The sequence below is a fragment of the Limanda limanda genome, chromosome 22, assembly GCF_963576545.1.
Source record: "Limanda limanda chromosome 22, fLimLim1.1, whole genome shotgun sequence".
NCBI classification, from domain to species: domain Eukaryota; kingdom Metazoa; phylum Chordata; class Actinopteri; order Pleuronectiformes; family Pleuronectidae; genus Limanda; species Limanda limanda.
This window is the reverse complement of record NC_083657.1, coordinates 13,736,509-13,749,491: the sequence shown is the minus strand read 5'-3', so window position 1 is coordinate 13,749,491 and position 12,983 is coordinate 13,736,509. Positions and strand designations below refer to the sequence as shown.

General features: G+C 40.9%; 1 pseudogene; it reads right to left on the bottom strand.

Annotated features, from left to right (window-relative positions):
* Window positions 1-9,300: 9,300 nt before the first annotated feature.
* On the bottom strand, window positions 9,301-10,811 carry LOC132995926 (immunoglobulin kappa light chain-like; annotated as a pseudogene).
* Between the last annotated feature and the right edge of the window lie 2,172 nt (window positions 10,812-12,983).

The following is a 12,983-nucleotide window of genomic DNA, read 5'->3' as shown; positions in this document are numbered from 1 at the left end:
ACTCTGAACACATGATCACTGCCCCCTCTGATATGAATCTTTTTTCTTTGAAAAGAGTCACAGTGTTGCAGTCTTCTGAAGCAATTAGAGTACATAATACTACTACAATTGTATTCAATTTTTCATACAGCACCTTTAGAAGCACAGTTACAAGGTGATTTACTAGTTAAAAGTGAAGAATTAAGGGCAAACAATAGAACATATTTAAAAAAAACAGACAAAAATATATCGTCTAACATGAATAAATAAGACACAGTAGGTAAAGTCGGAGAGAGATTAAAATATATTCATGAAAGTAAGAGGTGAATTCAGACCCGAAGGACTAAGACAGCCCATTTATAAAATGTATTTCTAAAGAGGATACGGAGTTTGGAACAATCTTCCGATGGAGATCCGTCTGACAAAGAGGGGGGGGGGCTCTAACAGAAAGGACAATTGTTCCAGCCGGGAAAGTGGAATGGTTATTAGGGCCTTTGCCAAAGACCGCAGGTTACAACAGGGACCACATGGTATCAAAAAGTCTGAAGTCAACAGTAAAATCATAGAATAAATTAAAAAATGTTCGACTACTCTACAATTTAGGCAATGAAGAGAAGTGATGAAAACATCCTGGATCAGCCCCTTTTGTCCAGATCTGCACCTCAATTGAATGGGTTGTTTCTTGGCCCATGTCCTGTCCTTCTCCCAAGCAGCCAACCAGCCAAAACAGGGGTGAAAACATGACCTCCTTAGTGGAGTTAATAATTCTATCATAAGAGTAACATCAACACTGCTTGATGAGAGGATTGGTGATTTAGTTTTCTGTCAACTTCTGTTTATTTTATCGCTGTTCATTTGAAGTAGTCTGCTGGGGTGTAGTGAGGACACTGCAGAGACTTCCTGTTTGAAAGCGCTCAGACAAAGAGAGCAGACGGTCTTTTGACCACACGGAGGCTAAATACAGATCCTCACATGTCAGGTACCAAATTGTTAAACAACTTGGGCTTAAGTTCAAGGAGTATATTTTATATTTAGTAGAGAGAGTAAATATGGCAACTGACAACATCAAATCAATTCGTATGATTTAAAATCTTTAATTAGTTTTGCAAAGAGAAAATTTACATTCAGCATGTATGGAAGTGTAAGATGTTCAGCTTTACTGCTTTACACTGGTGTACACACATTCACTCCCGTCCCCGTCTGTTTGTCTTCTTGCTCTGCTAAACTAGTGTTCCATTAAAATTAATGTTATTCAAATCTGAATGTATGATGCTGACATTACAAAATGTTTTAGAGAACAACTAGAATGACATTTTGAAGAGTGCACACTGGAACCAAGGCCCAACAGTATAAAAGTATAAAATCTTTGTGCAGATAAACCAGGTAGGATGGTGTTTGAGGAGGACTCACTAATTACCAGGAATACATCTTAAGTAGCATTGCGGCGTTAACACAGGAACTGTGTTAACGCCCCAATGCTTCTTACCTGAACCAGCAGGGTGGTGATTGCTGAGGTCGCACTCAAGAAAACCACCAGCCAGTCCACCTCATCTGCAGAGAGCCAGAGGAAAAGGAGACGTCACAAACTTTTAACCTGAGGAGTAATGATCACTATTCATCACGTGAGACTCACCATCAAACTCCAGCTTGGTCCCGTCTCCAAAAACGATGGTGCAGACAAATGCTATCACCATCACAAAGTTTTCAGCAGAGATTACATTTCTTTAGATTTCAACATGTAATACTTTTTCTTATCAAGGACCAGTTTGCACTGTAGTATTTTCAATGCTTGACATCTAAGTAAGGCGTAAACATTTTTTATTGTATCTTTACGTTGAATAATTAGTGTTCTGATGTGGTTTGTAACCTTAGACAGCTCAACCATTCCATTAGCAGTTTCTAGGCGACACATGTGACTGTAAACTCACCTGAATCATATTTGGTATTTAGTCTAGTCTGCACGTTGGTTCCATCATTTGAAATCTTTCCATCGAAAACTAAATCCCTATGTGGCGATCCTGTGAAAACCTAAACTGCTAAGACTCATGTGGAAGGTAAATTAAGCCAATTTAAGAACATAAGTTAAAGGGACTCTTACCTTTGTTGCATTTGAGAATTACAGCACATTCAAATCATCCCGCCTTCCTCCAATGCCCCACCCCCTCGTTCCCATCCGCGGTGTTTTTTTGAAGAAACTTTATTTACACTTACAACCTACTGCCTCCGCGCACGCACGTGAGTTTTTGTTTACCAAAGCAATGGATTCGGATTCAGAAGCACCGGTAAGTTATATACATTGCCTTGATGACGCGGGCCCGAATGCGCCACAAGAAGCAGATGGAAAACCTGCATGTCCATGCAGCAAACAGACAGGTCTGTCGGCCAATAAGGTCCTTCGGTCCGAAGAATTTTATTGGTTGAAGTTTTCACTAAATATTATGAGAGTGAAATAATTGTTTGTTTTTACTCCTGGTGGGTCTGTCTTGCATTTTAGAGTGTCATTACCTTATTAATACCAATTTAACCTTATCCAAAAAAAGTTTAAAAATGCAACAAAGGTAAGAGTCCCTTTAAGCTAAGGTCACTGAATTAGAACGCTGCTGTGGTGGGGCCATTGGTGTCACTGCATGGAAACACCAAGGCATTGTTGTTTGTGGTTATAGTGCATCAAGTCGAAGGCCAGTCTTCCTGTAGTTGTGGCAGATGTGCAATGTCTTAGACACGCAGGGGATTTAATGAAGTTCTGTCAGACAACTTGCGTTCAAATGTTTATTGCAGCAGTAGATCAGGTCATTGTTTGGCGTCTATAGGCTCCGACTTAATCACACTGCCAGATATGATTACATAGATATGATGGAAGTGATGAACAAACACTCATAATCCCCATGGGAGCCTATAGGTGGATGCTGGGGTGGTGGAGGGGCTGAAGCAAATGGCAGCAATATTGACGGAGCAGTGAACTTGTCAGAGTCAGACAAACCTTTGACCCAAACCCTTGACCTCTCTGTCGCTTCCTGTCAAACAAGTGATGTTCCACCAGACTTCCACCTGAATCTCACTTTAAATTTACATGTGGATTGGGATGGTGTATCCTGACAGTGGTGGAGGATCAGGACGATGGATTGACCTTTTATGTAAAGAGCCTTGAGATAATATATATTATGATTGGGTGCTATCAAAATTTCATTTAATTTAATTTAAAATGTGTATCATGGTGGCATCTGATCTTGGTGATGGATCATGATCTTGAAGGGGGTCCCTGATATTAGATAGTGGTGGTGGATCGCTCCCATCCACAAACAGCACAAAAGCCCAAAAGCAGACTGACGACAACACCTCAGTTTCTCTCTGAGCTTCAGCTCCGGTGGTTTCTTGAGTGCATGGTGGTGGCGTAGACAACATTAGGCTCCGGCTCTCTCTCTCTAGCAGGCCTTCTGCTCCACTCTGCTCTTGGAAGGAAACTCAGTCCTGCGTAGTTCAGGTCGTCAGAGCCCACATTCTGTAAATGGAAGTATTCAATGACTTATATCACCCTGAGCTGTCTGCGTGGCATTATATGAAACCACTACTTGATGACTGAAAGACTTGGATCAATGTTAATCTATGGTTCAAGTTTGATTACCTTACTGTCTTGTGGATCCTGTCCCTCTTTATGTGCTAAATGACAGAAACAATACATCTGGTCAGGAGTCAGGGAGCTTTGTATTGACCAAGTTGGAATAAAAACACATAAATACCTGTATGAAGTTTCCAGATTTTAAGAACCAGAGCGATGATGATTATAATGAGGATGTTAATCAGACCGCCCATGAGGATCTCGATGGTCAGATATGCTTGTTCATCAGACTTTTCTACAAGAAAGATACATTTTTGAGCGTTGAGACCAAAGACTGTATAAATATGGACGTGGCTCCACTTCTACGTTTCACCTCGTTTTCATAGCATCAGATAACAAATAACAAAACACTTGAAGCTAAGGAGTAATGATCACTATTCATCACGTGAGACTCACCATCAAACTCCAGCTTGGTCCCGTTTCCAAAACCTATTGTGCAGACAAATGCCATCACCAGTGTTGGGAAGGATACTTTCAAAACGTATTCCGTTACAGAATACAGAATACATGCACAAAAATGTATTCTGTAACGTATTCCATTACATTAACTAATCTGAGTAACGTATTCTGAATACTTGGAATACTTCCGGTTCGTATTGCATTTTTTAAGTGTATGATTGCGGCGTTGTTATAGTCAGTGGAGCAGCAGCAGTTTAAACTCTCTCTCCGCCGATGCTGCGGGCCCGCTGGATGTCCGGCTCCCATCCACTCCCACCTCTGTGCCGGTCCCACCGGAGGCTGAACCCCCCCCTGCGCCAAGGCTGCCTCGCGCCGTGCAGCGATCGTTTCGGCGTCGGGTCTATTTTTTGCGCTTGACGCGAGCATATCGCTCCAGGAAACACACTGAAAAAGGATTTTAAACGATATTGATGACATATTTTATATGATATAAATGATAAAGCATGCATCCCATAGTTTGTATTCCCCTTCTGTTGTCCTGGAGTTTTAAATAAAGAGAGGGGGGGGGGGGGCGGAGAATACGTAATTTACCCTCGACACCCGACATTGAACGGAGCAAACAGCGGAGAAGTTCTTGAAGATGGATGACATTAAATTGGGACGCTGTTGCAGTTAATGTTGGAGCAACAAGTGACCATATGCTTTTATACTACTGGGTCAACGGGTGATATTATTTTAGCGTCGCTTCAGCGTCCGGTGTGAACCCTGCATGCCTCGCTGGTCTCCTGCAGAGCCATGACAGCGGAGCTCTGGGAGCGCAGGTCGGTCTTCTCTCACCAGGCGCTGGAAGGGCAGCTTGCGGATCAGCAGCTCCGTAGATTTCTGGTAGCGACGGAACTCTCTCAGAGCCAAGGTCCCGGGGTCTGTAACGGTCCCGAGCGGGTAGCGGTGAGGCTTCTTCACGCCGCCGGGGTCCGGGCGCTCTTACGGCAGCCCTGGTCTCCAGCTGCTTCCTGGGGGCTTTGCCTCCGGTGGATTTACGAGACAGTGATTAAACTCGTGAAACAGAGAAGTACCGTCATGTAATCCACTGATTTCAACAATGTAACTGTATTCTGAATACCATCTATTTAATTTGTAACTGTAACGGAATACAGTTACTCATAATTTGTATTCTAAATACGTAACGCCGTTACATGTATTCCGTTACTCCCCAACACTGGCCATCACCCTCACAAAGTCTTCAGCAGTGATTCAATTTTTTTAGATCTAAACATGTAATAATTTTCTTATCAACTACTAACGTATAAAACAAACAGGAAAATATAATTTGATGTGTATTTTAACTTTTCAGTTTGCTCCATGTCCCATCCACTTACACGGAGGAATCAAAGTTTACGACCTATATGGCAGCCAGCCACTAGGTGGCAGTCAAGATGCTTTGGCTTCCTTTTGCAAGAACTTAGTAGTAGTTTAGTTCAGACCAGCTCTTATTTCAAGACGGCATAAAATCTATTTCCCCTATAACATAACAAAGACAAAACTCTGCAGCAATCTTACCTTTAACCTTTAAATACGTTGCACTGCAAACTGCTGGGGATTTTCTTGAGTTCCCAGCAGTTCTCGAGTTATAGCCACATATATAGAGTCCAGAGTCAGATAAATCCACTTGTTTGATTTGGAGAAAGACGTTACTGACGTTGGACGTCATGATGAACTTTTCTTCTTCAAACCCATCGAAGTACGATGCAACTGTGTCATGTGAGAGCATGGAGGAGATGAGGCTGGTGTTGGATCCGTTCTCCAGTCTGAACCATGATATGTGAAAGGGGGAACTGGTTTAGTTGGTACACAGCAGCGTGACCTCTTCACCGGTCTGGACCTCCACAACGAGAAATTCACAACGTGAGACAGAGATCCAACCTGAAACAAACAAGATTCTGAAATGTTTCCATTTGTTTTAAGTTTTTTCTGGAGACGGATGATGTCAGAAGTATTAATTGTCACGTTATGCATCGGGGGAGAAAGGAGTATGATACGCCTTCAAAGTCAAGATGGCTACATAGCATTATTTAGTTTGTGGAGTGTCTATAGAGTCTTAGGCAAACCGCTGTTTTGTTTAAATACTAGGTATGACAAATACTGCAAAAGAATAAAAGAGGCCTAATAACAAAGTGGATGAAGGCGAATTAATCTGAGTCAACAAAATAGATCTAAACCATTAAAAATCATAAAAGTTGGCAGTTGAGATATTGTTAAAAAATAGATGTACTTACTGAGTATACAGAGTATAGCTGACAGGAGGGTGAAGTTCATTGTCGTGCGCATGGTGCGACAGCACTGCTGTAATGTTCGTCACTGATCTGTGTTTCAAAGACAAGTGGTCTCAGTGTAAAGAGGCGGGGAACAGGCTGACAATACACAGGCCTGTCATCATGTATTTGATGCATGTTACACAGGATTTGATTATATATTATCTGCTTCCCTCATCCCTGCACTTTTTAAGAAGGTTTCCATTTGCCAAACAGTTTTCATGGTGATGTCAGTTTAAGAGTAACTTTCATTTAAATGGTCGACAGTCAAAAGTCTTAACTTTATGAAAATAAAGTTGTTATATTGTGAGAAAAACGTCTTTATTTTACGAGAATCAGTCAAAAAGTCCGTAATGAAAAAAAGATTCAGAATATATATATATGTGACTCAACTGTTACTGGTTGCAAAAGTTAAAACATTACAGCACAAAATATGACGTCATTTTCTGGCTTCATAATGACATCATGATGACAACATTCCTACCATATGATCATAAATGATTTTCCATCTAAGACTTCTTGATGATGTCACTCATCCTATGACATCATAAACTATTTATATATGAACACTACACATACGATTCTATACATGACCTTTGGCCTTTGTCCAGTCATCTTCTGGAGATATTTCACATTTATTAGATTGGAGCAAATGAAAGTAAATCACAACTTGGTGGAGTGGAATGATTCACTTCCTGCCGAGCTCCTGACAAATGTTTAAAGTGTCACGTAGACTGACCCTCTTAACAGCCAATCAGCTGCAACCTCATTTTTACGTTTTGTTTTCACTCGTGTGTTTCATCTAAATTGTTCTAAAAGTTAATTTATTTATCCTAGAATGGGTCCTTTTATATTCAAATACTTTGAATACTATCAGGATTGGGTCCTCTCTACGGAGGCTACCATGTTTTTACTGAAGCCAAGACTGGACAAACTTAAACACTGTTTGAGTTTTTAGAACAGAAGCATCCACAGGTTCTCATTCATGTTTGGAAGGGGAGGGTGAGGTGAGGGGTAACATTTTCAGATTTATTACAATCTGTCAAAGTGGTTGGGCAAGAAAACCCCCCACAGAAGTTTGACATTTTTCATTTATCTATTTCCATCTGTGACAACAACTGATTGGTGAAGGCAACATCTCCTTGAGAAGAGAAAACAAACGGTTTAATTCAGACTTTATAAACATATTTCTTCCCCACATGAAGTCACATCACAAGTAGAAGTTTCAAGCAGCATCGTGCATGAGGCTCCTCAGGTGGTCGTCCCTGTTCTCTGTTTCAGCCACGTGACGCCACGCTGCTTCACAGCGACCAATGTGAGCTGATCACTTCTTCAAACCCCACTGGAGAAACCAAACATGAGAAAACCCAGGTGACATCATCAGGGTGGAGAAGACATTGTGCATGCACATGACGCAGAAAAAATGACGTTTGATTAGTTTGTAAAGTTGGTGGAATTTGCCTTTAAATGGATTAGATTGTTATCCCTCCCTCGCGGTGCAGTGAACAAACCAACCTCAAGCTACTGATCTGGGGACATCCTGTTTCAAACCGCAGAGACACAAACAAACGAGAGGGTCTGAGAACTTTTCTCTTGTTGCCTCTTACACCTTGAGACAGAAAGTTGAATTATCCACCTACGTAGAATTCTCTTTGGCCTTTCATGTGCACATATCGTACACTAGTGCAGTGCCTGTTCTAAACATGCGTGTTTGGAGTGAGCTGTTCGCTTGTGATGCAATGAAGCTGTTGTGCATCAATGATCAAGCAGATTCAGTCTTTTGCACCAATTTTACACTCAATAGTAATGTGAATTTGCTGCATTACTGTCACATGTGGGATTGATTCATACGTTTGAATGATTGACTTTACTGGTTATTTTGTCACACTGTACATGTCGGCTATTTCACAAGCTTCAGTCAACTTGTCAAAATAAAAGCTTTGTTATTCAGCTCAGTATAAAGCATTACAGCAACCGAAATAAACGCTGTACTTAAAAAAAAAAAAAAAGGACAAATAACCAAACAGGAAGTGATTATATGAATGTTGTTGCAATGACACAAAAAATCCTGTCATGGGTCACACTATATAATAGAAATCAGTCGTATAAAGATAAAATAACAGTATTAGCAGTAACATAAATTGGGTTATTTGCAAACTTATAGAACAAATACAGTCTGGTTGTTCTCCCTCTCTTGTCGGTTTCATCTTTTTACGTTGTGTTACGTATGATGTGCTCGAAATTCACTGATAGCTACACAACAAAGGAATCGGCTTTTCTGTGTTGTCGTCCATACTTCCCACCTCTGATTATTACATTTCATTGCAAACTCTTTCAATTTGCTCTGTTAGGGCTTTGTCTTTCCCTTCGTTCCACACAGCATTTGTTGTAAAGATGACCTCTCTCTGTTTTACACTTCAGTCTTCCTGTGTTAGAGCGACAGGACTTCATTTTCCACCTGCTCACGGTCACAGTGCTCTTACCTTATCCACCACAGAGTCAGAGCAAAAGTCAAACACTGACAAGTGGCCAGTTTAAAGGTTGCACCGTCCGTTTATGTTTTCGGTTCGAGGAAGTTATAGATCAGAGGAGACTTTTGTGCATGATCTGTTTTTATTTTAAATTTTTTGGTTGCTTAAGCACTGAACACCTATATTGATGTTTTGAGATATGCATCTCTGAGTTCCCTGAGGCCCCCATCGTCCTCACTTCAGAAAGGTGGAGTTAGTATCAAATGACCCCGCCTCATTACAGGTAACATTTTTGGTTGGTGCACAAGGTTCTGTTAACACTTCTGGCCACAAGTAAATTACAAAAAACTGCTTGTATCTGACATGTGGTCACCATGTTTCCAACAGTTAGCTGTGGTCTGTGAATAATGAAAGCTCGGCTTCATGAGAAAGCTCACGCTTCAGCAGGATGCACGTCGTCCACTGTAACCTGCACTACTTTGAATGCACAGACACAGTAGAAATGAGTCATGCACACACAAAATAAAATTAAACTTGTTTTATTTAGATGATAGCAAGCTGAAGCTTCACATGTTGCACACGGAGGTAAACATCTACTTTGCAGGACTGTTCTGATGTCAGTAAAGACATAATGTGGTGATTAAACACAGAGACAAATACAGAAGGTGTCCAGCTCTACTGCCTCACACTCAAGTACACACATTCACTCCAGGTATCATCCCTCTGTCCTCTGGATCTGTTCATCTGTATCTCCCTGTGAGCAATGTAGCAGGAGTCGTCTTCATTCTGCTCATCCTGTGCATGAGAAACAGTCAGTCATGTTGTTGGCCATGACAGACAATGTGCACAAGTGTTTGAACAGTAACACAACAGCTCATCTTTACCTTTGCATTTATTTTGGAGGATGGAGCATGGGGATCTGAAAAGACAGAGTGACTTTTTAATGTCATATAATGATCACTGGGATCATGAGGAACAGATAGTAGCATTTACCTGTAACCCTCATCATGCATATTGAGAAAGCCAGTAGAACACTCAGCAGGGTGGTGAATGCTGAAGTCACACTCAAGAAAACCACCAGCCAGTCCACCTCATCTGCAGAGAGCCAGAGGACAGGAGACGTCACACACTTTTAACTTAAGGAGTAATGATCACTATTCATCACGTGAGACTCACCATCAAACTCCAGCTTGGTCCCGTCTCCAAACACAATGTGTCCACATGCAGCGACAGCACAGTAGTAGGTCCCAGCACGAGAACGGTTCAGTCTCTCCATTGACAAGTTGTAGAAACAGGTGTGTGTCTGATTGTCTGGTTTCCTCTCACACTGATCGTTCCTGTCTCCGTGGGTGTAAATGAATCCTGGCTGAGGTTCTTCAGAATTCTTGAACCAGTAAACACTGTGTTCTCCATCACAGGTCCCAGTGTGAACTGTACAGCTGAGAGTCACAGAGCCTCCTGGCTGGATGGTCTCAGACTGATGCACCACAGCCTGGATGTTAGACCCTGAACCTTTCACACTGACAGTGACGCCCTCCATAAACTCAAACACATATGAACGACTCTGTAAACAGTAGTAAGTAGCTGAGTCTGAAAGCTGCAGATCTGAGATATTTAGGTGACTCACAACATCATTAGATTCCACAGTGAAGCGTGAATGGTCTTTGAATTCATTCAATAACGGCACACCTTTCGAGAATTTGTATGTCTTTGAGATAATCAGAGGTTTCTGTCCTGGTGTTTGTTTGTACCAATACATTTTATTGTCATCCCCCTCATAGAAACACTGCAAAGTCAAGTTGTCTCCAACATCAGCTGATATAAATCCACTGTCTTGATGAGACAAGTTAAATTGATGCATCTGAACTGAAGAGAAAAAGGAGAAAAGCAAAATAACTTTATGTTATGTGACAGAAATTAAATATTATTTAGCCTCAGGACTGAGTGAATATAAAAAAAACACAACTCACCCATTTTCCCCAAGAAGAAACATGTCAGGTAGAGAACGAACTTCGGAGATGTCTTCATGTTGAAATCGTCGTGTTGAATGACAAACAGCCCGACACTTTCTCCTCTCTTCAGAGTAAAGACTTGTGTTGATTGGCCAGCAGGGCAACTCTGAACACATGATCACTGCCCCCTCTGATATGAATCTTTTTTCTTTGAAAAAAGTCACAGTGTTGCAGTCTTCTGAAGCAATTAGAGTACATAATACTACTACAATTGTATTCAATTTTTCATACAGCACCTTTAGAAGCACAGTTACAAGGTGATTTACTAGTTAAAAGTGAAGAATTAAGGGCAAACAATAGAACATATTTAAAAAAAAACAGACAAAAATATATCGTCTAACATGAATAAATAAGACACAGTAGGTAAAGTCGGAGAGAGATTAAAATATATTCATGAAAGTAAGAGGTGAATTCAGACCCGAAGGACTAAGACAGCCCATTTATAAAATGTATTTCTAAAGAGGATACGGAGTTTGGAACAATCTTCCGATGGAGATCCGTCTGACAAAGAGGGGGGGGGGCTCTAACAGAAAGGACAATTGTTCCAGCCGGGAAAGTGGAATGGTTATTAGGGCCTTTGCCAAAGACCGCAGGTTACAACAGGGACCACATGGTATCAAAAAGTCTGAAGTCAACAGTAAAATCATAGAATAAATTAAAAAATGTTCGACTACTCTACAATTTAGGCAATGAAGAGAAGTGATGAAAACATCCTGGATCAGCCCCTTTTGTCCAGATCTGCACCTCAATTGAATGGGTTGTTTCTTGGCCCATGTCCTGTCCTTCTCCCAAGCAGCCAACCAGCCAAAACAGGGGTGAAAACATGACCTCCTTAGTGGAGTTAATAATTCTATCATAAGAGTAACATCAACACTGCTTGATGAGAGGATTGGTGATTTAGTTTTCTGTCAACTTCTGTTTATTTTATCGCTGTTCATTTGAAGTGGTCTGCTGGGGTGTAGTGAGGACACTGCAGAGACTTCCTGTTTGAAAGCGCTCAGACAAAGAGAGCAGACGGTCTTTTGACCACACGGAGGCTAAATACAGATCCTCACATGTCAGGTACCAAATTGTTAAACAACTTGGGCTTAAGTTCAAGGAGTATATTTTATATTTAGTAGAGAGAGTAAATATGGCAACTGACAACATCAAATCAATTCGTATGATTTAAAATCTTTAATTAGTTTTGCAAAGAGAAAATTTACATTCAGCATGTATGGAAGTGTAAGATGTTCAGCTTTACTGCTTTACACTGGTGTACACACATTCACTCCCGTCCCCGTCTGTTTGTCTTCTTGCTCTGCTAAACTAGTGTTCCATTAAAATTAATGTTATTCAAATCTGAATGTATGATGCTGACATTACAAAATGTTTTAGAGAACAACTAGAATGACATTTTGAAGAGTGCACACTGGAACCAAGGCCCAACAGTATAAAAGTATAAAATCTTTGTGCAGATAAACCAGGTAGGATGGTGTTTGAGGAGGACTCACTAATTACCAGGAATACATCTTAAGTAGCATTGCGGCGTTAACACAGGAACTGTGTTAACGCCCCAATGCTTCTTACCTGAACCAGCAGGGTGGTGATTGCTGAGGTCGCACTCAAGAAAACCACCAGCCAGTCCACCTCATCTGCAGAGAGCCAGAGGAAAAGGAGACGTCACAAACTTTTAACCTGAGGAGTAATGATCACTATTCATCACGTGAGACTCACCATCAAACTCCAGCTTGGTCCCGTCTCCAAAAACGATGGTGCAGACAAATGCTATCACCATCACAAAGTTTTCAGCAGAGATTACATTTCTTTAGATTTCAACATGTAATACTTTTTCTTATCAAGGACCAGTTTGCACTGTAGTATTTTCAATGCTTGACATCTAAGTAAGGCGTAAACATTTTTTATTGTATCTTTACGTTGAATAATTAGTGTTCTGATGTGGTTTGTAACCTTAGACAGCTCAACCATTCCATTAGCAGTTTCTAGGCGACACATGTGACTGTAAACTCACCTGAATCATATTTGGTATTTAGTCTAGTCTGCACGTTGGTTCCATCATTTGAAATCTTTCCATCGAAAACTAAATCCCTATGTGGCGATCCTGTGAAAACCTAAACTGCTAAGACTCATGTGGAAGGTAAATTAAGCCAATTTAAGAACATAAGTTAAAGGGACTCTTACCTTTGTTGCATTT